Here is a 27,195-nt window from a genome sequence, read left to right as displayed (position 1 = left end):
CCTAAACTGCAGCATGCCACTCTGCCAAGGCTCAGAAACCCCCAGGTGGGGTCTAGACAAACAGGGCGATTGGAAACACTGTTTCCACCGCACAGTGACGCAAGGTCATAACCACAACCGGTCTTGATGTAAAACGTTGACATTTTGTTCAGGGGATTTTTCACATGAAAGTTGATGGTTTTCAACAGTGCATTAAAATACTATTTTTGTTAATGACCGAGTTCCGCCAGCTGTTTGTTTTTGCTGCAATATTTACAAAGTCCTGTTGGTCGGAAGAGTGCCCTGGGGTTTCCTTACTGAAGACAGCACGTTCCTAAGAAACCCTACTGTGCCTGAAACCCTCAGGGCTGCAAGAAAATACAGCCCCCCAGCTTTCGGGTTTTTGTGGCTTTCTGTCCTGAGTTAGGAAACCCCCCTGCACCCCCCTCCACTAGAGAAGCCAGGCGCCGGTGAGGGCCCGAGGTGGGGGCGGGGTCAGCCTCTCGCCTGTATTTCTTGGCAACACATCACAGGCTTTAAAGCTGAATTCTGCAAACTCTCCGAAGTCCCGCGGCCGTCGGGGGCGAGGGGCGCGGGTGGGTAGACACTGCGCTGGTGGGACCCGAGTCCAAGGGTGGAGACCGAACCCGGGGATGGGGGGACGTGGAAGCCTCAAAGTGTGAGAGTGACCCCCTCCCTTCCGCGCAGGAACCCTGGGCTCCTCCGCCTGCCGCACCGCCATCAATCACGGCGACAGCCCCTTCGTTCCCCGGCCGGCCTCTCCCCCGCAGGAGTGGGTGAGGGGAGGAAATCTCTAGCCCGAGCGTCTGCCCCGCACACTGGCCGAGCGCACCGACCCGGTCTGCCCCGGGCTTGCGACCCCAGCTCCAGGTTGCGCGGCTCAGGGCGCACTTGACACACCGTCTGCATCCCCGCAGGTCCAACTCCATTCAAGTCCCCGCGGCCGTCCGCCGTGCGCGCGCGCACCCCGAGCCCCCGCGCCTGCAGCCGCGGTGTCCCCCTCCCCACTACCCTCCGCGCAGAGGCCCCGGGAGGATTCCCGCTGGGAAAGACCATCCTGGCCCAGTCCCGGCGCCCCTACTCCCTGGTGCCCCCTTCCCCGTGCGTCCCCACGACCCCAGAGCCGCTCGATTGCCAGGCCCCCCAGGTCTCCTCCAGAGGGGAGGAGCGTGCGAGGACTAGCACCCCGCGCCCCGAACCCTGCAAAGCCTCCGCCCGCGTGCGCCCGCTGGGGGGTCTCCAGGCGCTTGGGGTGCAGGCCCAGGGGGTGGGGTCTCCGCTGCCGCCGCCCCTTACCTCGCACAGGCCCTCCCCGCAGGTCTCGGAGAGGGGGGCGACCCGAGCCCCGCGGACCGGCGCCGGGCTGACTTGCCCCGCCCGGGAGGCGCTGTTGGCGGAGGAAGAGGAGGCAGGCGAGGGAAGGGCTTTGTGTTTGCCTCGCGTCCTCCCTCGGCTCCAGCTCGGGCCATCCCCCTCCCCCAGCCGCCCTCCCGAACTCTGGAGCGATGGGGCGGGGGAGCCGAGGGGGCGAGGAAGGCGCCTGCGCGACCCGGGTCCACCCCCGCCCTGCCCCCCCCGCCCCCCACCCCCCACCCCGTACCGCCCACCCTGCGCCCCGGGACGCGCAGCCTCTACGCTCACCCCGGCAGCCGGCGCCCCGGCTGCAGGGCGGAGAGCTGCGGCAGAAAGTTGATCTAACCCGGCGCGAACCCCGCTGGCCCGGCTCCCGACCCGCCTCGGCGCCGCCGCCGCGCTTTGCTCGCTCCCCCGGGGAGAGCCAGGCTGTTGTTCCCGGAGACAAGGCCCAGCGTCCCCTTTCGATCTGCTCATCCTCCCGGCTGCATGAACACTTGCACCCCCCCCTCCACGGAACGAGCCCCACCGCCCCGCCGCAATCCCCGATCCGCCGCGCGGGCTGGGAGCCCTAGTCCCTGAAGCCCGAGTGGGGCGCGGCGCTTTGTCCCCGCTTTGAACGCGCCGGGTGCCTGCCGCGCGATGTTGTGCTCGTCTTCGCTGCATAGGGGGCCGCCTGGGATTGTTTCTGCATGAGCAGCCCAGCCCCCGGCCCGCGAGAGTGCGAGGATGTGGTTCGGCTCCGCGCTGGGAGACCTTTCTCACCCCTGGTGGGGGCGACGCGCACAGGCAGAGAGGCGAGGGGGTGCGGGCGGGTTCACCGCCCCGAACCAGGAGTGGTCTGGCGAGTCCCTGGTGAGGGGAAGTTCTCTCACTTCCCCGCTGGAGAGAAATACCTAAAGGTTACCAAAGTAGCTGGTGTCTCAAAAAAACAAAAACAAAAGAACAACTCAGAGACACCGTTTTTGGACGGAGCAGAAAAAGGAAGCCAACGGACAGAAATCTTATATTTTGTTTCCTTTCTGCCCCAGACCTTCTAAAAATCCCCAAATTTATCCTTTGTATTCAGCTAGACTCCCAGGAAGACGGAACCCACTGTGCTCGTCTTCTGTTCCAAGTCAACCATTCCATGAATAATTGAGCACCTGCTTTTGTGCCAGGCACTGCTGTAATGTTTGGAGATGAGCTAGAGGACAAAAGACCAAAAGATCTTTGTTATTGATTCCAAACAAAGATCTCCCTGCCCTTGGTGGAACTGACTTACTTGGACACTTGGACGGGGGTGGGGTGGGTGCAGGGGCAGAGGGTGACCCATGAGCATCAGTCAGCTAATTATCTGGGCTGTAGAGGCTGTCAGCAGTGGGAACTGGAGACAAAGTAAGCAGGCTGGGGAGTCCTTGTGTCTGGGGTGCTCCGAGGAGGCCAGCCTGAGCAGGTGGAATTCGGGCAGGTGAGGAAAGGAATAACCTGCAAAGAGGACTAGGGGTAGGGGCTCTGAGCTGCTGGGTAGAAATCACCAGAGTCTACATGGAGGGTAATGTGGTCTGGCTACATTGCTGAAAAATGGGTCTGATGTTGTACCAGAAAGTCCATTGCAAGGGGCAAAGGTGGAAACAAGTTAGGAGACTTGAAATGATCTCAGATTGAGAGAAAGGTGGCCAGAGCAGAGGTGAAGTATGGATTCTTACTGGTTTTGCAGGTAAAAGTGTCAGGAATTCCTCTGCGGTTGGATACACTGGAAGAAGGGCGAAGCAGACAGAGGCAGACCTGGCCCCACATCTCTCCCCCTTCCCTCCCTTCCTCCACCAGGAACGATTGTGTTTTGTAGACAACCCCAGGTAAATACTTGGAGAAGGCAATGGCACCCCACTCCAGTACTTTGCCTGGAAAATCCCGTGGATGGAGGAGTCTGGTAGGCTGCAGTCCATGGGGTGGCTAAGAGTCGGACACGACTGAGAGACTTCACTTTCACTTTTCACTTTCATGCATTGGAGAAGGAAATGGCAACCCACTCCAGTGTTCTTGCCTGGAGAATCCCAGGGATGGGGGAGCCTGGTAGCTGCCGTCTATGGGGTTGCACAGAGTCGGACACGACTGAAGTGACTTAGCAGCAGCAGCAGGTAAATACTGGACAGGTATGGCCTCTGCTCCTTTCTTCCTGTTCTTTTCCTTTTCTCCCTTTCTAGCACCCTCTTGAAAACTTCATTCATCTTGTGGACACAGGCTCAATGTATCCTAGAACTTGGGACCCATTAGGCTGTATTCCCCCCAGGTAAACATTCTACTGTAGAGATGGATTTGGGGGTTACTCAACCAAACTGTTTACTGAGTAGCAACTGTGTATGTGCCAAGCCCTGTTGTAGGCTTTGGGGCTACAGCAGGGAACCAAACAGACAAAACATTGTGTTCTCCTGGAACCCTCAGTCTCATGGGGAGAGAGTCAATAAACCAGACAAACAAGGAAGATATGTGACATGGTTGATGAAACGTGCCATGGTTGATGAAACGTGCCATGGAGGAAAAATGAACCTGGGGAGGGAAAGAGAGGTTGCTAGGGAGGCTGCGATTTGAGATAGGTGGTCAGAGAAAACTCCAGGAGGGGGGAAAAAAAAGAAAACCTTTTTAAAAATAATGAACCTTGGACCCTCTCAGGGACATTCTCACACTTGGCAGGTTTGGTCTCCCCCTGCCCGGGTCCCTGGAGACTGCAGTGTGCACTCCAGTCAGCCGCAGAGATCACAAGTGCTTTGGGCGCACTGCTGTCAGCTGAGGACCAGCCAGCCAAGAAAATGACATTTCTAATGAAGTTATTTCCCTTCCAGAGTAAACCAAGCAGTCCTGGTCTGGAAGCATTGCCCAGAGCTGGCAACTTGGCAATTTGTTTCTTTCCTCTGTTGAGCAGGGCAAATAGAGGTGAGTGTCCTGAAAAAAGTGGTTTGGTATTCCAGGATCTGAGCTGTACAGTCATCACAAGGATAATGATAGCTTCTCTTTATTTATGCATCTGCAATGGTAAATGGGTAACGTTTCCTTGATCAATCCCCATAGCCACCCTGAAATTATTTGAGGTTTTCTTTGTGACCTAGTATAAGATCTATTTTGAAAAAAATTCCATATTTATCAGAAAAGGCTTATTAAATGCTCCCCATAATCTAGTTCATACTTAGCGTATAGTAGTTGTTCAAAACTGTTTATTCCTGAACTCAAACACCAACTAATTAAATGTGAATTCATCTTTTGCATTTATTCTAATTGTTTGTGTCATTTATTTTTATAATTTTCTTTGCCAGTCTTCTAATTTATATCCTGCTTTCTCCCCTGTCCCATTCCTGAATAAAATGAACATTTTCCATTTCAACTGGAGTTCAGACATTTTTCTTTGCATTTTCTACCTCTTGTATTCTAACATTGTCATGCTGTTACCCAGTACATAAATATTTATGGGTACTATGCTTTTACAATGGATGGCAGTTATCAGTATAATAAGCCTCCTTTGCCCCATTAAACGGAGAACGCAATGGCACCCCACTGCAATAATCTTGCCTGGAAAATCCTATGGACGGAGGAGCCTGGTAGGCTGCAGTCCATGGGGTCGCTAAGAGTCAGATACGACTGAGCGACTTCACTTTCACTTTTCACTTTCATGCATTGGAGAAGGAAATGGCAACCCACTCCAGCGTTCTTGCCTGGAGAATCCCAGGGATGGTGGAGCCTAGTGGGCTGCCGTCTCTGGGGTCACACAGAGTCGGACACGACTGAAGTGACTTAGCAGCAGCAGCAGCCCTATTAAATGTTTTTGTCCTGATTTATTCTGAAATTCCTACCATGACCCCCACTTTCTTTGTGTTTATGTTCAATACATTTTTTAGTCTATCCTCTATTTTAAATCTTTTTTTTTTTTTAACATTTATGCAATTGTTTTTATTAATTCAACTCTAAAGATTGACTGCAGCAATTTTTGGATGGTTGACACCTTAGATTAACACTAATTATATTGCTATAAATTTGGTTCAGGGTCAGAATGGGAATCAGGAAAGAGGGAGAACAATAGAAACAAAAATCTTCAAACACTGAAATGAAGAAATACTTTTTTCCCTTGAATTAATGCTACTTTCCCATAGACTTCCCTAGACTGGTTTGCAGCCTAAGGTAATAGAAAACAAGGCTTGGGCATATGGAAGAAACTGCAGGTTAAGCTATGGTGCCAAGCGAGAGACTAAAACCGCGATCTGAGTGTCAGTCTCAGGCACGGCTTAGGAGCACAGGCAGATTATCAAATGTGTCCCAGGGTTCTTCCATTTTCACCTATTCAATTTCCCCTTTTCTGGCCAATTCAGGGTTGTACACAACCCCCTCGCTGCCTCCCCTGGTGTTTACAGGGAACCCGACAGGCATGTGTGGCTTCTGCTTAGACAGAAAGGCAGCAAGACCAGCTGTGATCCGTCTCCTCCAGAACGCCTGGACAGCCGGGTTGGCTGAGGAAGGCTTCCTCAGGCCTCTGGAAGGCCTGGAGCCCCGGGAAAAACACTGCTTACCCTTGGGAAACCTGGCAACAGTTGCCTGTAATTTCTGGTGGGAATGACCAATCAGAATCAATCCATCTCACTGGGAAAGGTCAAGGGGGAAAAAAAAAACAAAACAAAACAGCTTCCCTTCCAAAAACAGTAAAGAGGAAACAAGGAGAGAATAAACCAAAATATTTAGAATGGCTAAATATTTAGAATGGCATAAAAAGTGATATGCGTAAACTTCTTTTTGTTATTAAATCTAACTAGAAGTTTCCTAAAGTCCAGTTACCAAGTTGAATTGTGTGGGAAAGAAGAGAGACCGGCTGGAATTTTCCTCAGGAGTTCACAACGTCAGGCTGAGAGGTCCTAGGTTTGCGCTGGGGGAGCCTCTTAATGAATGAGGGCTTGGGTGGGCTGGGCTCCATGCTGGCTCCAGTCCCATTGGTCCCTGCAGAGTGAGCCTGGCGCCATTCACTAGTGTTTCCTGGTGCCTGGGGTAGAGCACTCTGGTACCTGGAAGCAGATGAATACCATGAGCTATTTCTGTAACGACCCACGCTGTCATGTTGCCCTTGGTTCGTGGGGTCACTGGACTTTGGGCCTTGTGGCCTGTAGCCTTGTCCTCGTCTGTTTCCTGGCAATACCTCTCGATGAGCCTGGTAGGATCAGCCACCGGAGTTTGCTGTGGTTGTAGGTGTATCCCCCGGTGCCGAGGTTTTCTTGTTAGCACTTGTAAGGCTGGGAGCAGAGGCATCACATGGGTTACTCAAAGACATAGATGTAACCAAGCTACATTGAGATCGTGTTGACTAGCTATTCTTTGGATGGGATAGTTGTCCAAATGAATCAATGTTCTTCTTCAGGGTCTCTACGTCACAGGTGAATCGGGCCACTCGTCCCAGATCCTCATCATATTTACATTCACTAACAAAGTTCTTGATATCAGCTCTGAGCTCGACCAACTGCTCTTCTGACATCTGAACAGCCACATCAGTCATTTTCTTTAGAAGTTCGGCTTTCTTTTGACGACTAAGCAAAATTTCAGTTGCTTCAGATTTTACTTTGTCCATTTCAGCAAGCAACGCCACTTCCCGATCCATTGAACAGCTCTGCAATTCGGCAAAAGCTTGTTTCATTTTCTTAATAGAAGCATCCATCTCTTCTTTAACTAGAACTTGATATCGTGCAAGAGACACTGTGCAGCTCTGGAGGTCTTTCACAGATTTTTCAATATTAGAACCAAGCTTTTTGTTGGTGAAAGAGAGGGGAACATCTTCCATGCCTAAATTTGAAAGCTGAGGTCCTACAGTAGTTCTTGAGAGAGACTTGGCAACGTTCCTATTTTGTTGAGAATTCTGAGTACAGCGCATAGTCAAAGATCTGGCCTCAAAATCAGAGACACCATTCTCCAGCAAGGATCCTGTTCCATCCAGCATTTCTGATGTGTCAGACTCAGGATCCTCCAGTTCTCTGGCTTCTGTTGAAAGTGTCTCCATACCTTCACTGAGTGAGTCCACAGACTCAGTATCATCGATGGCACCGCTGACATGATAACCATTAGTACCACCTTTCTCTGAGGAGGGCGCAGGTTGTTTCTCTTGAATGGAAACCGATTTATTGGAATCTGGGATACTGTTATTTGGTTTTGCTGCAGGTTTTGGCTTGCTTTTCTTCTTTTTGTTCTTTTTCTTGCCTGTTACTGTCCATTCTTTGAGTACTTCACTGGCACTACCTTCCATGAATGCTTGTACTGTTTTGTCCACACAATTACCAAAGTGCTGCAAAACCAGGATAATTTCATTGTTATTCTTATTGGGAACTATTATTGCACGCACTGCATTTATCTTTTCTTTCATGTTTTCAAAAGCTCCTCGTTGGGCCAGTACAGTATTGGACTGCAAATCAAAAATGAATCCTGCTGAATCCTTCTGGTTTTGTTTGCTAGACATTTCAGGTTTTTTTAATCTCAAAAAATGCAGAAGAAAAGTATTATTTTGCCTTGTCTTGGTTCTGACTGTAGTTATCTTTGATTTAAAAGGAGGCGACCGAAGGCTATAGTTGGAGGTGATAAATATAAAATCCTGGTTATTTGAAATCCTGTTCACTAGCATCGATCTCCTTTTCTTCTCTCATATCAAATTTGTGTCAAGAAATATCATTGTAGACATTCATGTCTCTTTTTCCAGGGAGATTCTATCCTGGGCCCCCACAGTCGCCATGTTCCCTAGTTCTGGCTCTGCATTCCGGATGCTCTGGGGTCTGAGAAGAGGAAAGGCTATTTTAAATCTTTTTGCATCTTTTTATTATGATGAGTCTTTTTGAAGCAACATTTATATAATTGAATTTTCTTTTTAAACCCAACTGATGAATTTCTTTCAATTTTTCCATCTTGTTTTATGATATGGGGGTTTTATAATCCCCTGCCACTTCCTGAGTTCTGTGCTTTTTTGGTGAAACTGACTGTACTTTCTCTCTTCATATTTTCTTTGGGCATTTGAAAAGCATAGTTCTTGTTTTAGCCAGAGTAGTTCATTCCATCCTGTATTCAGTTATGATTCTGTACTGAGAGGCAGACACTGTTCTAGGCACTCTGGTTATTTGATGAATATATGAAGGGCTTCCCAGGTGGTGCTAGTGGTAAAAACCCGCTTGCCAATGCAGGAGACGTTAGAGATGTGGGTTTGATCCCTGTGTCAGGAAGATTCCCCTGGAGAAGGAAATGGCAACACTCCAGTATCCTTGCCTGGGAAATCCCATGGACAGAGGAGCCTGGCGGGCTACAGTCCATGGGGTGGTACAGAGTCGGACACAACTGAAGTAACTTAGCAGGCATGAAGCCAAGAAGAATCTGTACAAACCTGATGAAAAGAACCCTTATCCTCTCTTTGCTTCCTCATAATTTCAGTTACTTTCCCACAATCACTCTTTGTTCAATGAAATATATAAGCACTTAGGCTTAATCACTTTGGTGATTTTCCTGCAAAGGCCCCTATGCATGTGTAAAAATAGAATTTGTATGCTTTACTTCTGTTGATCTGTTTTGTGGCCGCTTAAGTCTTGGGCACAGCCAGAGACTCTAAGAGAACAGAGGGAAAGTTTGCCTCCCTACACCATGCAGGTAGAGTCCCCAGGGCATGCTTGTTTATATGTCTCTCCTGGGTTATGTTTGGGTGCAATTTAGGTTTATTTATTTATAATTGGTCGCACTCTGCAAGGCATGTGGAATCTTAGTTCCCTGGCCAGGGATTGAGTCTCAACCACTGGATTGCCCAGGAAGTCCCTGGATGTAATTTAGGTTACATTGTAGTTGAGTTTAGCCATAAATTCATTAAATCTGGCCTGTGCCTTAAAAGTAGCAAATAATTGTTGACATTAACTGAAAAAAAGTGTCTCTTTTGAAACAGTTGAGTTACAATGAAACGCTCAGGGTGGCATTTTAGAAATTGTATGTGGGTGTGCTTACCAGTGCCTGTTTATACCCCACACCTCGTCCAGTGGGAGGACGAGTCCTCAGGGCATGCTGAAGAAGCCCTGTGGAGGAGAGGTGGAAAGAATCCCCCCAGCTGCTTAGGTTTCAGGGGGAGCCCTTCAGTGAACAGTGGTGCTGTTTACTGAGACAGGAGCAGTTTTGGAGGGATGAGAGGTAAAGACTCCTGGCTGTCTTTGGTTTATTGGAAAACTGCCTGCCCTGACTTGGCCCAGGTGCACTGAAGGATTTACCATGCTGTTCTGTTCCCTGCTCACCTCCCAGGCCCCTCATTCTTCCTAGTCTTTGGGCGCTGGACTTCAGAACAGAAACTTTTACATCACTGAATTATTATTTTTCTTCTGTGTGACTCATCTGTTGAGAATTAATTGTATATCTATATTTGGCCTGATGTCAGGCTGAAACAGCTTTGTCATTCACCACTGCCAGGACATTTCCAATCTCAGTTTTACTCCACACAGGCTAATTTCTCTCCTATAAGTACACCCCGTTTTCTCTTGGCTTCTGTGCCAACAGCATGTCCTCTGGATCCAGTCTTCCTCCTTCTCCGCTGCCTCCTCCTGCATGACCAGACTCCAGCGAGTGCCCCCCACTTTTGCTTGCCCCCCACCCAGCACCATACCCTTCACACTCTCTGGGTAATTAAACACATTGTCTCTACCACTGATCACAGATCTATAACCCCAACTCTAACTTCTGGTGTACCTGATAACTCCCTTACATCTTCTACTCCTGGGAGGTAACAGCTACTCAGTGTTTACATTCTGAAGTTAGAGCTCCTAATTTGCTCCCCTAAAACTCTCCCCAAGCTTCCCTATCTCTGCCTTATCCTTAATTTCTTGCTTTTTCTCACCTTTTTTTCTTCCAGTTTTACTAAGATATAATTGGCATAGAGCACTGTATACATGTAAAGTATACGGTATGCAGATGACTTACATACATCATGAATGATCACCACAGTTTATGAACGTCCATAATCTCTGATAGATATGAGGGGACTTCCCTGGTGGTCCAGTGGTTAAGACCTGTGCTTCCAATGCATGGGGGCATAAGTTCAATCTGTGGTTGGGGCTAAGATCCTGCAGGCCGCACAGCCAAAAAAGAGTACAAATTTTAAAAATCCACCCATGGTGGAGGGAAATAATTTTTTAAAAAAGCCAAAACCTCTTACAAATATGAAATTAAAGAAATAGAAAATATTTTCCTTGTGATGGGAACTCTTGAGATTTACTCTTAACAACTTTTACATATAACATGCAGCAGTGTTATTTACATTTATCATGTTGTACGTTATATCCCTAGGGTTTATTTATTTATCTTATAACTGGAAGTTTGTACCTCCTGATTATTTTCATACAATTTCCCTCCTCCTCCTCCCCTCTGCCTCTGGTAACCAAAAATCTGATCTCTTCTTTTCTAAAGTGTAATTGACCCACAGCTCTATGTTAGTTTCTGTTGCCCAACATAGTGATCTGGTATTTCTATACTTTTCAAACTGATCCCCGCAAAATGTCTGCTTACAGTGTGAAACCCTACGAAGACAAGACTCTTGCTTTTTCTTTCGTTCCAACTACAGACACATCAGTGACACCTTCCTGCTTTCCCCACAACATGTAACCTGAATCTGTGCCCTTCTCTCCGTCTCCCTTCCCACCAGCCTGGGCTGAGCCACCACTCCACAGAAGAAGGAGGCTTCTCCCTGAAACACTGCATCCAGTCTGGCCCTCTGAGGATCTTTGTACACACAGCAGGCAGAAGGACATACAGTAAGTCAACCTTCATGTCGAAAACTTTGAAAGATGTGAACATGGTCCTGTATGCCAGCTATTGCACTGAGCTATGCTATGCTAAGTCACTTCAGTCATGTCCGACTCTGTGCGACCCCATAGACGGCAGCCCACCAGGCTCCCCTGTCCCTGGGATTCTCCAGATAAGAACACTGGAGTGAGTTGCCATTTCCTTCTCCAATGCATGAAAGTGAAAAGTGAAAATGAAGTCGCTCAGTCGTGTCCGACTCTTAGCGACCCCATGGACTGCAGCCTAACAGGCTCCTCCGTCCATGGGATTTTCCAGGCAAGAGTACTGGAGTGGGGTGCCACTGCCTTCTCCATTGCACTGTACTATTATGCTTTTCAAGGTACTGTAAGATTAAAAATGTTTTTGTTGTTGTTTTTTTAATGTATCATTCATGTGAAAAGTATTATAAACCTATTACAGTACAGTGCTTTATCGCTGATTTGGTACCTGGACTAACTTTGTCAGACTCATGAAGACGCTCTCGGAACAGAACTGATTTGTGTATGGGGACTTGCTATACTGTAGTCAAAACCGAAGTCAGGTCACATTGCTTTCCTGCTCACCATCCGGCTTCTCATAGTGCTTCTGGAAATTCAGAGTCCTTCTTGAGGCCAACAGAAGGACTCTGGCACTGTGCTCCACCTTGAGGCCCACCCTGCACCGGTCCCCATGGTCCCCCAACTCCCCACTCCCTGCCCCTGGACTCTGGTCTTCTCTTTGTTGGACACACTGGGCTTTTTCCAGCCTCAGAGCCTTTGCAGGACCTGTTTTCTCTGTGGTCCTTTGCATGTTTGCACCTTAGGCACAGAGTGCACTTTTGAAGACTTTATAGACCCAAGGATTCTTTTTTTTTTTGTTATGTCCTTATAGTCCAGTGACAGTTTGGTGAGTTCTAAAGTTCTAGGTTCAGAGTTATATTTATTAAAAAAATCGAATTCCCTGTACGCTGTGGAGAAGCCTGAGGTCATCTGCATTCTTGCTTCATTGTAGGTGGTCGGCCTCCGTCATCTGAAAGCTGGGAAACAGCAGCTCTGTCTTCAGTGTGTTTGAATTCCACTGTGATGGGGTCTGAGAATTTTTCTTCATCCACAGTGAGGTGCCTTCTCCAGCTGTAGACTCTCATCCGTCTACATTCTGGGGAACTTATAGACATGCCTTCAGGCCCTTGCCGGTCTCCTTCTGGATCTGCACGTCAGCGTCCATCCTCCGAGCCTTTTAACTTCTCCACCTTCCCTCTCCAGTCTCCTCTGCTGTCCCTTGGAGAGGGCCTGGGTCACATCTCCCTGTTCATTGGTTCTTTGTAGCCTTTTTTTTTTTTTTTTTGCTGCACCATGCAGTTCGTAGGATATTAGTTCCCCGGCCAGAGATCGAACCTGGACCCTCAGCAGGAGGAGCAGAGTCCTGACCACTGAACCAACAAGCAATTCCCTGTATCCATCTATTCTTTATTCCACTTGTCACTTTCTGTATCAAAATGTTCTTTTCATATTTCCATCCATTTCCCTTTTGCGGGAGGTCTGATTCTTGTATCATATGTCTGACTTCTTAATATTTGTATCATTGCTTGTTTGAAAATGTTGGTGTAGTTGTGCCGGTAATTCTGCTTCAGGTGGTATTTATTGTTACATTTGCTGCCCTTCTGGCAGTGGTACCCTCTCAGGCATGGTATTTGAGGGCACTGGCTATTCTAACTGGCATAGGTATTAGAAGAGAGTCCAGGCTTGGCTCCAGGCTATATCACTCCTTGCGTATAAGGATCTGTGTACTACTTCCCTGTGGCTGCATGTTACATCACTGCACACGTGGCAGCCCAACATATAGCACACATGTGTGTCATCTCTCAGTTTCCCTGGGTCAAGTGTCTGGGTGCAGCTTAGCCAGGTTTCTCATCCTCACGAGGCTTCAGTCCAGGTGTTGGTGGGGGCTACACCCTCAGCTGAGACCCCTGCACCCTCTGCTGGGTTCTCTAAGCTGGTATGTTTGCTGGCAGAATTCACTTCCTTGCAGCTGTGTGGCTGAGGCTCTTGGCTCAGTGGCAATAAATGAAGACCAAATGGGAACAAGGAAAGGCCATTTATTTAGAGCTTTCAATAGCAAGGGAGTCGGCCACCATTATTTGCATTTGGCAGGGACTCAAAGGCAGGTAGAGGGGCGGGAAAGCTTGACAATGGAGCAAAGAGGCAGCTTCAGGTCAGGTGTGCCCAGACTGGGGCCGCTGGACTGGGGAGACTGGATGCAGCTGACCAGCTGTGGCTGGCTCGGGAGCTTGTTGGCCTCTGCTTGGTCCCACATTGGAAATCAGGACAAAATCAGGAGGCTATCAGTTATTAATCAAGTTCTGATTGTTTTGTCAAAGGGAGTTTTAACTTTCTCTCCTTTCGTACAACACAAGTTCTGGGCATTTTGGATCAGTGGTTACAGGGGTCATGGTTTTGCTTCCTGGACCAGTGGCTAGAGACAATGGTCTGATTTCCTACAGGTCTGACTTGAACATGGCAGCCGACTTCCTGGTTGCTATAGGTGGGTTTACCTGGACTGGTTGCTGCAGACGGTGGGTCAGGGTTCTCTTGCTACCTATGGCCGGGCCACCGTCTGTTTGTTCATTTGGTTGTCAGCTCCCAGAGGCAGCCCATGGCCCCCTGGCATGTGGCTGTCTCCTTGGGCTGTTCACAGCGTGGCAGCTGCTTCTTCATGGCCAGCAGAGAGCATCTGTCACTCTAACGCATTTTACTGTTGATAAGAATTCAGTTCACTATCATGAAGAAACAAGAGGGAATTTTATTCTAGCCAAATTGAGGATTATAACCTGGGAAGCAGATTCTTGGAAAGCTTAGAGAACTGTTTCACCTATTAGAAGCGGAAAACACAGACATACACATTTTCAAGACAAAGGATCATATGTCCAAGTGACAGCTTGATATTTTACCTAAAGTTCACGGGACACACAGTTTCGGTAAGCACCTGCAAAGCGAGCAGCAAGTCTCCATGACTCTCTCCAGAGCCGGGAAAACACACTGTTCTTTTAAGAAATTGCGTTGCTGGCATCAGAAGAAAGAAAAAATTGATCTTCACGGTTGAGCAAGCCTTCTTATCTTTGAGGCACTCAAGGTTTGTGTGTAATTCAAATGCACACGGCACACTGGGGAGGAAGGAGGTCCAGACAAATGCAGAGAGGGAATTTTATGTTGAATTTTTCTTGTCCTGCCTTAAAATATAAATTTTATTTCATCACTAGCAAGACAGTTTTTTCTGTGTTATTATGTATTCAAGGGGGTACATGTGCTAAGTTGCTAGGGATTCCTAGGTGGCGCCAGTGGTAAAGAATCTGCCTGTCAATGCAGGAGACTTAAGAGATGAGGGTTCTGTTCCTGAGTGGGGGAAGATCCCCTGGAGGAGGAAATGGCAATCCATTCCAGTATTCTTGCCTGGAGAATTCCATGGACAGAGGAGCCTGTCAGGGCTACAATCTGTGGGGTAGCAGAGTCGGACATGACTGAAGCGACTTAGCACATACATGGGAGTGACAGCCATACCTTTTCCTTGTTCTGTAGGCTAGAAGCAAGTCACAGAAGCAGAGGCTTGTAGGACAGACTCCAGAGTGGGGAGCACGAGGCCCTTTGCCACCTCGTGGGACTCGGCCTACTGCTGAGGGGGAGGGGAGGGGCCCCTGAGCCCTGGGGAAATCTGTGGTCACACCCATTACTGCCTTCCACCAGAATCATCCCCACTCTGGGTTTCATTTGGAAACTCCTAGAAGCAGCAGCACTGGGAGATAACTCCTTGCCCTAATCTCTGTCCACCGCTCCCTGGGGTCCACAGGAAGGGATGCCTAAGGGGCTCAGGTCCTGGAGCCTCTTTCCAGGGCCCCCTCACCGTGGTGGGCACTGGGGCTGCTCTGCTATGCTCTAACACTGCATTCACATCAGGGATGCTGGCAGCTGCCTGGGGAGAAGGGGCCCACGGTGCTGTTGCAGGGCAGTTGGGGGAGACACAAGGTAAGAAATAAGAAGCTTTCTTCTAATTAAAAGTGGGATTTGATCACCTAACCCACTCCCCAGTTCTCTAATGATGTGAGTGAAAAGCTGGGTTCCACTAAATACCATCACATGCCCTGTGGCTTAACTCATCCCCGCTGAGGTTCCCTTCAAGGCGAGACCCTGCGACTCCTGGTATGGGGTCTCTCACCCACTCCTTCCCGCCCCCATCAGTGCTCTGTTATATACTGGTCAAGGCCAGCAAGTCTCAACCTTGGTCGTACATTACACCTGGAGAGTTTGATAAAACCCTGAGGCTCAGGTCACAGCCCTGACCTATTAGAGTCTCCAGGGTGGGGTGCCTGCATCAGCAGCTTTATAGCTCTCAGGTGATGCTAATATGTAGGCAAAGTCCTAGAAAAGTCTGGAAGCTGCAGCCTGTGAATCGGTCCTTAGCCTTGCTGTTTGGGATCACCTGGGAAGCTTTTAAGACACACTGAGGCCCGGGCCTCAGCACCCAAGGTTCTGAGGGAGTTGGTCTGAACGTGGTTGGGATTTTCCAAAGCTTCCCAGGTGCTGGCATTCTGCAGCCAAGGGTGGGAACTGCTGGGCCTGCATCCAAGTAGCAAGGTGCTCATGGGGAACTGGCTTGTCCCTCTGCTCTTCTTGGCAAGAAAAGGGGCATGTGCCCTGTTTAAGTGTGATTCATAATGAGCATGGCCAGAACAGAAAGGTCTGTGTTGCTTTTGTTCAGCAAGTTGAAATGATCAAGAATAGGTCAGATTCGAGAACGTAGTTGTCTCTTAGTCGCTCAGTCGTGTCTGTCTGTGACCCCATGAGCTGTAGACAGCCAGGCTCCTCTGTCCAGGGAATTCTCCATGTCCATGGAATTGTCCAGGCAAGGATACTGGAGTGGGTTGTGTGCCCTTCTTTAGGGGATCTTCCCAATCCAGGGATTGAACCCCAGTATCCTGCATTGCAGGCAAATTCTTTACCATCTGAGCTAACAGGGAAGATTCAAGGATAGATCAGATTCCCTGCTGAGATCAGAAAACCTTAGGAGAGTTTTCCGAAGGAGACACTGGAATTTCCCCATGCTAGCATGTTTGGCAGAGAAGGCAATGGCACCCCACTCTAGTACTCCTGCCGGGAAAATCCCATGGACAGAGGAGCCTGGTAGGCTGTGGTCCATGGGGTTGCTAAGAGTCGGACACGATTGAGAGACTTCCCTTTCACTTTCCACTTTCATGCATTGGAGAAGGAAATGGCAACCCACTCCAGTGTTCTTGCCTGGAGAATCCCAGGGACGGGGGAGCCTGGTGGGCTGCCGTCTATGAGGTCGCACAGAGTCGGACACAAGTGAAGTGAGTTAGCAGTAGCCCTAGCAGCATGTTTGGTGCGTGTTTTTGTTTTTTAAGGGGGTATTAAGAGACCATTCCTCATCTCCTCCATCAGGTAGTCAGCTTGAGGAGCCATCTCCAAATGGGCAGTGAGGCCATCATCCAGTGGGGTTGCTGAGGGACACAGGATGGAGGCAGAAGGGTAGATCTGCTCAACTGAAAGGAGAGAGGGGGAACCACCAGGCCCAGGGTACAGAGCTGCGCCCTGCAAGGTGTGTTGAACAACAGACAAAAGACCCAGCAGATTCAGGAGAGGAGAGGTCGTGTAAAGCAGGGGTCCCCAACCTCTGAGATCTAAAGCCCGATGATCTGAGGCAGAGCTGATGTATAACAATAGAAATAAAGTACACAATAAATGTTATGCACTTAAATCATCCTGAAACTATCCCTTCACCTCCTGGTCCGTGGAAAAATTGTCTTCCATGAAACCGATCCCTGGTGCCCAAAACATTGGGGTTGACTGGGAGGACAAATGTGTGACAGCTTCAGTGACACGGTCATTGTCAGCTGCAGGTTTATTTTCACAGGTACGTCCTGCTCGGAAACAGTAAGTCAGTTTTCTAGACTTGGTTTAGAGATTGATTCTAAAGACTGAACACAAACCACATTAACACACTTATAACTGGTGCTCATTTTGCAGCCTCATCACAAGCTAAGATTAATTTTCCTTCTCTGCGAATCCAACATCACTCTTCCCAGGACATTTAAAGAGAAATGTTTCCAGCATCAAAGCCAAATGAATTCTCTTCTTATTCCCCTTCAATTCCTCAAAATCATGATCATGCTATATGTCGACTCACTTCCTGTTGGAAACCTTATTTTTTCTTAAATGTCCCTTCCCTCTGGAGACTTCTTATTGCCTTTCCCTTTCTCTTCCCTCCCTCCCTTTCCTCTTTCCTTTTTAAAATCATTTCTGTTATCAAAGGAGGACATTTAGCATCCCAGACCTTCAGAAATATCCAGACTTTCAATTCCACACACTGCTGCAGAAATCCACTTTCTCTCTGAAAACATGCTTCCGGAGACCTGGATATGGGGCTTTAACACTTAGTGTCCCCCACTGTCCCCTACAAGGACCGGCGGGCATGCTGGTGTTGTGGGGAGTCACATCTACTGGGCTCTCTGTCTGTTGGTCTCTGAACACAGGGCTTACACGGCAGATGCTCTCGGGGGGGCGGCGTTGCTCTCAGGCTAGCAGCCCCAGAGGGTAGGACATTCAGTGCTCAGCACAGGCAGAAGTAGGCCGTGGTTCACCCCGGGCCCCCGCACGCTCTGTGTCCCTGCTCACCTTCCAGATGTCCAGAGGCTGGGGCTGTGACCCTCCCATCCCCTAGTGAAGTCTTACTCTCCCAGCCTGGCTCCAGCCTCAGCATCTGCTTCTTCCTCGAAGCTGATGTCTCCTGTGGAGAGCCCTCCCTCTTCCTTCTTCCTGCTGCTGGCTGGGCCCTCAGCCTGCCCACCTGCTTATGAGTGAATGGGAGCAGGACTTGCAGAAGCGTGGGTCTCTCTTATGTACCCCAGCACCCCCCGCCCCCTCGCCGTGCCCCCAGACTAAGCTTCATCTCACAAGCCCAGGGTCAAGCCCACCCCTGCAGAATGGCAGCAGGGTCTAGTCCCACCTTGGGGGGCTTTCAGGGGTGTGTGTGTCCAAGTACTGGTCAGGGGCCATGTGGCCCTGGCATCTCCAGGGGCTGCCTGGATGGCTCTCCCACAGAAGCACTGCTGCAGAGGTGGCCAGCTTGGCAAGGCCTATGGCTCTCACCTGGTAAGGGGTGCTGAAGGGTTAAACAGGGTCGTGCCATTTCCCCCATATTCACCAGTGCTTACAATTCTTCCCTGGAAATGACAGCTAAGGTCCCATCAGAGAGACTGGTAAGCTGATAAACTTGGTTCTATTTCAGTGTCGCTCTCTGAAGCATCACAGGACTAGCTTCCTGGAGCTGCCATAGCAAAGTACCACTAACCTGGTGGCTGCAGCAATAGATATATATATTCTCCAACAGTTCTGGAGGCCAGAGGTCTGAAATAAAACAGGGTTGGTTCCTTCTTGCAGGGGCCTGGGGGAGTCTGTCCTGTGCATTTCCTTGAGTTTCTTGGTGCTTGTGGGCAGTCCTTGGCTTGTGACAGAGTAACTCCAGCCTCTGCCTCCATGGTCATGGGGCATTCTCCCTGTGTGTATCCAAATCTTCCTTTTATAAGGACACTAGTCATTGGAGTTGGAGAAGGCAATGGTAACTCACTCCAGTACTCTTGCCTGGAAAATCCCATGGACAGAGGAGCCTGGTAGGCTGCAGTCCATGGGGTTGCTAGGAGTCAGACACGACTGAGCAACTTCATTTTCACTTTCATGCATTACAGAAGGAAATGGCAATCCACTCCAGTGTTCTTGCCTTGAGGATCCCAGGGACAGGGGAGCCTGGTGGGCTGCCGTCTATGGGGTTGCACAGAGTCGGACATGACTGAAGCAACTTAGCGGTAGCAGCAGCAGTCATTGGAGTAGGGTCCCACCCCCTCAACTCCAGTGTGATCTCATCTTTACTTGATTATATCTGCAAAGGCTATTTCCAAGTAGGGTCACATTTACAGGTTGTAGGGTATAGGATTTGAACATATTTGTGTGTGTGTGTGTATGTGTGTGTGAGAGATACAATTCAATCCATAACAATTATCAAAGTAACTTAAAAGATAATTAAAGTCACAAAATGTGACAAATCTTGTTCTTCTTTGAACAATAGTATTGTGAAACTTGCCTAGCTTTACTAACAGCCCTAGCTTTTTCAAATACATAAAGGTTGGTTTATAAATACTTAGATTAATGAAAAATGGAAAAATACATGCTCTCATCTCTATTAAACCCCTAGTTCATGCACACAAATGGAAAAAGAATGATAAACACAAATAGTCCTCTACCATCAATGGCAAAACAAATACACACTTCATAAAAGTATAAAAATGATTGGTGCATTGCAGAGGAAGGAACACTTCCAAACTCATTCTACAAGACCAGCATCACCCTGATACCAAAACCAGACCAGTATCGCTGATGAACACAGATGAAAAAGTCCTCACCAAATTATTAGCAAACTGAATCTAACAATACATTAAAAGGATCATACACCACGATCAAGTAGGATTTATTCCAAGGATGCAAGGATATTTCAACATCTGCAAATCAATCAATGTGATATGCCACATTAACAAATTGAAGAATAAAACCATGTGATCATCTCGATAGATGCAGAAAAAGCTTTTGACAAAATTCAACATCCATTTATGATAAAATCAGTGTATCTCTTTTAAAAAGGTAACCTAAGTTTGTCTCTTGTTTAAGGTTAAAATAATATTTGAGAATGAACTTCTTTCATAATTCTTTTTGTCAAATGCCTCCAAATAGGAATTAACACTTTATCACATGTCTCAATTTTTCAGTTTCCTGCATGTGTTACACTTAGAGCGAGAAGCACCACAGAACTTTTAATTCTATATTGAGCACTTTTTTTTCACAGTCCCTATGAATTTACAAATCCGCAGATCCTCAAAATGCACTTGGATGGTAGATGCTCTAAAGATGGTAACCAGCTTTACCATCTCACCGGTTCCTGTTATTGAGTTAACAATTCTTAGACCTATACTTGTTTTCTTTTACTTTTACATAAAATACACCAAAAAACTTTTTGATTGTGTGCTTTAACATACTTCTGGACTTTTTCTCTATATCCTTGTTTTTGTGGTAGAATGGAAGAAGTTATGGGTCAAAGCTCAGATGCTGTGCTTTCCTGCGACAGGCCTAATAGGTCCCCAGAGGAGGTGACTAACCAGGTCCCTCACTGCGTAGGTGGAGTCACATAAAATGCCAGAATTAAACACCACTTTTATTTTCATCTTGTGCTTTTTTGCTAATGATAGTCTATGATTGCTTTTAAAAATAGCTATTGTAGAAGAGGAAGAGAGGAGATGAAAGTTGGTGTGAAATCACTGAATTGCTTTCTGGGGGCGGTATTTCTCTTTTTCTTTAACTTTATCTTTTATATTGGAGTATAGCCAATTAACAATGTGATAGTTTCAGGTGGACAGCAAACAGACTCAGCCATATACATACACATGTATCCACTCTCCCCCAAACTCCCCTCCCATCCAGGCTGCCCCATAACACTGAGCAGAGTTCCCTGCGCAGTAGGTCCTCACTGGTTACCCATTTTAAATATAGCCATGTGTACATGTCCATCCCAAGCTCCCTAACTGTCCCTTTCCCCCATTCTTCTGATGGCGGTATTTCAGATGGCCTGAGCAGCTGTGAATGAGACCTCTAAAACCAGTTCCCAGTTGTTTTATGTTTGGATTGGGGTGCTAACTGGGAAAAGGAGTTGGGGGGACAGGAGATCCCTAGGGAAGGGAAATTCAGGGGCGGTCTGGGCTAAACGTCCAGGATTCAGCCTGCAGAGAGCTGTGATTGAATTACTCGCGTGAGCTGCCTGAGGATGGGTTCTCCTCTCACTCACAGCAAGATGGCTGCGCCCAGATGACTGCAGGACACCACCAATGCCAGCATGACAGTTGGTGCTCCCCTGGGTGCGGAAACTACCCAGCTACCCATGCCCTGGGGGCTGAATCATCTGCTCCTCCACTTCCTGGCTGTGTTTGCTCCTGGCTTTAAACCCTGCCGCCATCCAGCTGTGTCTCAATTATCCTTTCAGAAATGACAGCTTAAATGTCCTCCCAGGGGGACCTGTCCCCACACTTATTACAAAAAATTGCTGTTGCATAAAAACCATTCCCCTCTTTGTTCTATTTTCTGCCTCCTTCTGCTAAATGCAATGACTTTCTTGGTTGAGCTATTTTTTTTTCTCCCCACAGGAAATCTCTCATCTTGCAAATGATGCAAAATCTTATGGAACTTTAGAAGGAAAAAATGTAGAATCAGTCCTGGATTGAATATGGAAAGAAGACAATTCTGTTTATCAGTACCACACAGGAATTTCCAGTATTAGCAATATTCCTGGCAGCGTATCCACGTGAGTTCATGTTTAAAGAGTGGGGTGAATATGAAGATTCACCCTGAGTTAGATCTCGGCCCTTCAATGAAGTTCTCCACAGTTATTCCTTCATCCAATGAAAACAGGGGCTTATTAGAACTAAAAGATGACTCTCTTGCCTTCCAAATTCAGCAATCGGTTCAGTTGAGTTCAACTGAGTCGCTCAGTCGTGTCTGACTCTTTGCAACCCCATGACTGCAGCACTCCAGGCCTCCCTGTCTGTTACCAACTCCTGGAGTTTACCCAAACTCATGTCCATTGAGTTGGTGATGTCATCCAACCATCTCATCATCTGTCATTCCCTTCTCCTGCCTTAAATCTTTCCCAGCATCAGGGTCTTTTCAAATGAGTCAGTTCTTCACATCAGGTGGTCAAAGTATTGGAATTTCGGCTTCAGCATCAGTCCTTCCAATGAATATTCAGGACTGATTTTCTTTAGGATGGACTGGTTGGATCTCCTTGCAGTCCAAGGGACTCTCAAGAGTCCTCTCCAGCACTGAAGTTCAAAAGCATCAATTCTTCAGTGCTCAGCTTTCTTTATAGTCCAGCTCTCACATCCATATATGACTACTGGGAAAACCAATCCATCTCCAATTTCAAGTGTGTTGCTCTCCATGACCTATTCGGGAAACCCACTTGGTACTTCCTGTAATATTCTCAGGTGCCAACAATGTTGAATGACTTTCTAGAAGAGTATGTGTGTAAATGGTCACCTGTCCCCTGAAGAGCAGAGTGACATTTACTGTCAGAGCTTCTCAAACTCGGATGTTCATATCCATCACCTGGGACCTTGTTAAAATGCAGGTTTTAGGACTTCCCAGATGGTCCAATGGCTAAGACTCTGTGCTCCCAATGCAGGGGGCTCTGGTTAAATTTCTGGTCAGGGAACTAGAGCCCATGTGCCAGTTAAGAGTTGCAAACCACAGCTAAAAGATCCTGCATGCTGCAATTAAAACTCAGTGAACCCAAATAAATAAATAAAAATTAAAAAAAAAATTTAAATGCAGGTTCTGATTCAGGGGGTCTGTGTAGGGTCTGAGATTCTGCTTTTCTAACATGCCCCTGGGTGATGCTGCTGGTCCGAGCACCCTGTGAGCACCGCTTCCCTGAGGCACCTCCTGTTTCCGGCCAACCAGCCTCAGGACCCCTGGGCATCTTCTCAACACCAAGGAAGAAACTTTACCCCGCTTTTTTCTTTCCTCCCTGGTTGTGCTGTGCAGTATGCGCGATCTAGTTCCCTAACCAGGGATAGAACCCACAGCCACTGCACTGGAAGCTCAGAGGCTTAACCACTGGACCCCCAGGAAACCTGACCATCTTTGTGGGTCAGGTCGGCCCCTTAATACTCTACTGGCTCTGCAGCCACTCATCACACGTGGCTTTCCTCATGCAAATTCAAATAGACAAAACAAGATTAAAAAGGTTATTCTTAGTTGCCCAAGCCACCTTTCGAGTGCTCAGCAGTCACGTGCACCTCACGGCTACCATACTGGACAGCAGAGGTGGAGGACAGTCACATTCCTGTGGAAAGTTCCAGCGGACAGTGCCGTTTTACAGGGTTCCCCAAGTCTCTCATTCTAGTCAAAGCTGCCCACTGAAGGCCGACCCACACTTTGAGTAGCAAAGACCCACAGCATTTCTGTGTGGTTCTGCACAATCAAATATCCCAGGTGGTCTGATTTTACTCCATGAACTGTGGTTCTGAACCAGGGGCCCAGGAAGAAACATCCAGGCAGCCCAAAGCAGGTAACCAGATCGTCCAGTTCTGAATGATGGCGGGGGAGGGGATGGGTAATCGGAAACACACCCCAGGTGATTCTAATATGGAGCCCAGCCACCATTGCTTTAGGACTGAATTCAGTACCATGACCCGCACGCTGACACGCAGCCAGGAGGCCCTGGAAAAGTTTTCTGGGCTTGTTGTTACAATACACAACTGCTCGTGCCACCTGCACACAGCACAGCCGAGGAGGGTGAGGGAGGCAAAACACCTCCCTCCAGGACACACCTCTACCCTCAGCCCGCATAAGGAACAAGCCTGCCCCCCTCTGGCAGCCAGCAAGGACACCTGCTGTGTGTTCTCAGTTCCCTCTTTGCAACAGCCGGCCCAGGAAAGCTTTGCCTAGGGAAAAAAAAAATACAGGACTTTCCAGGGTGGGGGTGGGTCTCTGAAGAGCCAGCGGAAGACTGCTTGGTTTTGTCTACTCACAGCTTTTTTAATGTTTGCATTTTCAGGTGAAGTCTCTGAGACACAAGATTGCGATTTTAACAACTATTATTACCTTAAACGGAGAAGGCAATGGCACCCCACTCCAGCACTCTTGCCTGGAAAATCCCATGGACGGAGGAGCCTGGTGGGCTGCAGTTCATGGGGTTGCTAAGAGTTGGACATGACTGAGCGACTTCACTTTCACTTTTCACGCACTGGAGAAGGAAATGGCAACCCACTCCAGTGTTCTTGCCTGGAGAATCCCAGGGATGGGGTAGCCTGGTGGGCTGCTGTTTCTGGGGCCGCACAGAGTTGGACACGACTGAAGCAACTTAGCAGCAGCAGCAGCATTACCTTAAAAGTCTAATCAAGATGGGAACCTGAGACACCAGTCCTGTGAAGTCTTCATGCAAGACTTTTTTTTTTTTATAATGGTGCCAATTTTAAATACAGTTTTTATTTAAAACATTGCATTCTCCACTTCCAGTCCAGTGCTTGTAAAGTTCAATGTTAACTTCCTTTCCCTGTGTACACATTCCCTGTGTACATATTCAAGTATCAAGAATGCCCAGTTATTTAGGTAAGAAGAGGTGTTTTTGCAGACATTGAGGGTAAAACAGAATACCATTCTACCATTTCCTTGCTTCAAGGGTCCCCAAATTAAAACCTGCCTCATTTACTGAAGTAAACATTTTTATGGCAACACATTTTCTGACACTCATAGCCATCAGTATCCCTCTGAAGCTGCTCTGTGTATCTTCTGCCCCTTGAATTCCCTCTCCATGGGAAATAGACACTGTCTGGGCCAAGCAGGCCCATGAAAACCAGGCAAACAGTTACTGCTGAGCGATTTCATCTTTATGGGATCTGTGTCTCCAACTGCCTTTATGTCCAGACCTTTCTGGCTCCTCTGAATTATGCCTTTAGCAAGAAGAAGGATGCTATTATGGCCACCATGTCATTATCTAGAGCTCAAAAGTTGGGTTAGAATTGTTCCATTTTTATTTCCTGTATCACAGAACCTGGGTCTCTTGTTAACCCAGCCCTCCCCGTGTCGGTGCCTGCTGTGTGTTGGCATCACTGCTCTGCTTCGGTAATGAGAATCCTTGGGGAACCCAGCTCTGCACACCTTTAGGGAAGGGGAGGGGAGAAGTCAGGTCAGGCTGTGACACATGACCAAGTGCCAGGTGGGACCGATCACGACGATCGACAGACGTGAAGTGGGGGGAGAAAACAGAGGGACCTGGCAGCGTTTGAGACTGGCCTCCATTGCTTTCCAGACTGCTGACTCACAACCAGGAACTCCCAGGAAAACTGATACAGGATGCCACCTTCCCAGGGGGGCGTGTGGGGGAACTTACCCCTCACCCTGAAAGGCTGTCTTGTCCCAGATTCACGCGGGGAAACTGTGATGCCTTCCACGCAGCCAGCACGCCTGGGTTAAAATACCACAGGGCCAGAATTCCTTCCTGAAACAAATACCAAAACGGAGTTTAAAATTCGGAATTGGATTCAATTCCTTTTGAGAGTCATAGGTACAACCCTGTTACCTGGTCATCCAGGGCATGCGAAGCACTGACGCCTCCAATGAGTTGATTTGCCTGATTGATAACAAATGAGTGAGTTTTCTTGGCAGGGCTCTCTTTTTTCAGTCTTCAAACATTTTGTTCTTCTTCCTAAGAAGTGCCCTTGGTTAACATCCAGGTGGCAGATTAAATTCTGCCTGGGAGGGTAAAAGACCTGCTTCTGTTACCAAGGGGTCTGGGGAAAAAAATGAAGCAGTACCTTGAATATAATACCTTGCATTCAATTAATAGTAACAAGACACACGTGGGCCTGAGTGGGCATCGCTGCCCCTGGAGCACACATGTTACTTGACTGGCTATGCTGTTGCTTCTCAGTGCAGGGAGAGATCTCATCTTTTTTTTTCTGGGGACCACCCCATACGGGCAGAGACCAAGCATAAAATGTTATATTTCTAGAAGGAAGACTTTGCCTTTCCTCCTTGTCCTCCTCCACCCCAACTGTGCAGAGTCATATCTCAACCCACTTCCTGATTCTTGAGCGCTTTTAGTGGATATAAAAATGTGGCTTTTACCATGTCATCTGGGAGTGCAGTGTGTTCCCTGAGGTTCTTGTGAATAAGCCAGGAGTCCAAGACCAAGTTAAGGTCTGGCTGCAGGCAGCGCCACTCCTGAACCTGTCTCACCTGGGAGTGGCAGTTGTTTCTAGGTGGAAACTGATCTGGGCAGCCTGGGGATGCTGGTTTCTGAGCCCCAGGCAGGATCTCTAGCTGGGGTGTGTTTTGTTGTTGTTTTGGCTGTGCTGCTTGCAGAATCTTCTTTGCCTGACCAGGGATTGAACCCCGGTCATGGCAGAGAGAGTAAGCTGACTCTAGTGCCAGGCTCTTACTTCTTTCTTGGAGTCATGACATCTGTGTTGGATGGATTTACATCAGTGGAACATGTTTAGATTAGAAATGTAGCTAGATACAGTTGTAAGGTGCAACTCGGAGTTTGTGTGTTGAAATTTTCTCCTATATTCATCGTTACTTTCTGTTGTTGGGATTTAGAACAAAATCTTTTTCACCTGGAAGGAAAATGGTGGTAGCCTGCTCACATCTCTCCCAAGCTAATACTTCCCCAGAATCCTGACTCTCCTGCATTTTCATCTTAAACCATTTGCTCTGATCTGCTTTAGTTTTAAGTTTTAGGCTGTCTTTGACTGTGAGTAGATGCTTCCTGCCAGATAATAGAGAATGTGGTTTTGAAGAACTGATCATATTTCTTTGCATACTTTCAGCCATTCTTAGGGCTCAGTGGAAGTAGAAACAAAAAGGAATTTTGAAAGAATGAAAGGAATAATCTATGTCTGCATTGTGTTTTTCTGTAAGCTGTACACCAATGACACTGGTAGATGCTGCTGTAGGAAAAACACGGCTTTATGGGCGAAACACCTTATTTACACCAGTGATTCTCAAAGTGTGGCCCAGACCCAGCAGGGATAGTGGAAATACGAGTTTTAGGGCCTATCCTTAGAACTGCTGAACCAAAAACTCAGGGGCAGGGGCCCCAAATCTGTATTTTAACAAGTCTACAGGTAAGTCTGATGCATAATTAAATTTGGAAAATGCTGATTTAGACCATAAGATGAGTAAATGAATGCAAGTAAATGCATTTTTTCATATATGAAATTGAATAATACTGTATTTAACTTCTAAGCAATGGGAAGGAACAATTCAACCTGACATGAAATGAATTACTAGATATTATGGAATTAATGTTTTACATATCTGAAATCACTGGACACAGATTCTTCTAATAATAAAGCACCAGGCATCTGGGTTCAAACCCAGATTGGTGGTTGGAGTAAAGGTGTCTGACCAGAGCAGAGGGTTATTATCTAGCGTTTTAAGAATGAATCATCTTAATCAT

General features: G+C 47.7%; 1 protein-coding gene, 1 long non-coding RNA gene and 2 pseudogenes across 12 annotated transcripts in view; 1 reads left to right on the top strand and 3 right to left on the bottom strand.

Annotated features, from left to right (window-relative positions):
- RIN2 (Ras and Rab interactor 2) overlaps window positions 1-1,760 on the bottom strand; it is a 208,264-nt gene extending 206,504 nt beyond the window's left edge. For 4 of the 7 annotated variants that reach the window (XM_070802114.1, XM_070802116.1, XM_070802115.1 and 1 more), the window contains exon 1: window positions 1,297-1,514. The gene's annotated coding sequence lies outside the window, so the exon portion shown is untranslated. Of the gene's footprint in view, window positions 1-1,296; window positions 1,515-1,641 lie in introns of those variants that run through there. The other 3 variants (XM_070802118.1, XM_070802117.1, XM_070802126.1) reach the window with 2 other exon arrangements.
- A 901-nt stretch (window positions 1,761-2,661) lies between these two features.
- LOC109568039 (uncharacterized) overlaps window positions 2,662-27,195 on the top strand; it is a 28,147-nt gene continuing 3,613 nt past the window's right edge. The window contains exons 1-5 of one of the 5 annotated variants that reach the window (XR_011570335.1): window positions 2,662-3,625; window positions 4,176-4,266; window positions 11,006-11,114; window positions 21,374-21,531; window positions 23,788-24,468. This is a non-coding gene — a long non-coding RNA (uncharacterized lncRNA). Of the gene's footprint in view, window positions 4,267-11,005; window positions 11,115-21,373; window positions 21,532-23,787; window positions 24,469-27,195 lie in introns of those variants that run through there. The other 4 variants (XR_011570333.1, XR_011570336.1, XR_011570332.1 and 1 more) reach the window with 4 other exon arrangements.
- Window positions 5,897-8,079, bottom strand: LOC109568038 (spermatogenesis-associated serine-rich protein 2 pseudogene; annotated as a pseudogene).
- On the bottom strand, window positions 13,449-13,534 carry LOC139186685 (U6atac minor spliceosomal RNA; annotated as a pseudogene).

This window comes from Bos indicus, chromosome 13 (genome assembly GCF_029378745.1).
Source record: "Bos indicus isolate NIAB-ARS_2022 breed Sahiwal x Tharparkar chromosome 13, NIAB-ARS_B.indTharparkar_mat_pri_1.0, whole genome shotgun sequence".
Classification (NCBI taxonomy): domain Eukaryota; kingdom Metazoa; phylum Chordata; class Mammalia; order Artiodactyla; family Bovidae; genus Bos; species Bos indicus.
The sequence above is the reverse complement of the archived record's forward strand: the minus strand, read 5'-3'. Positions and strand labels throughout refer to the sequence as shown.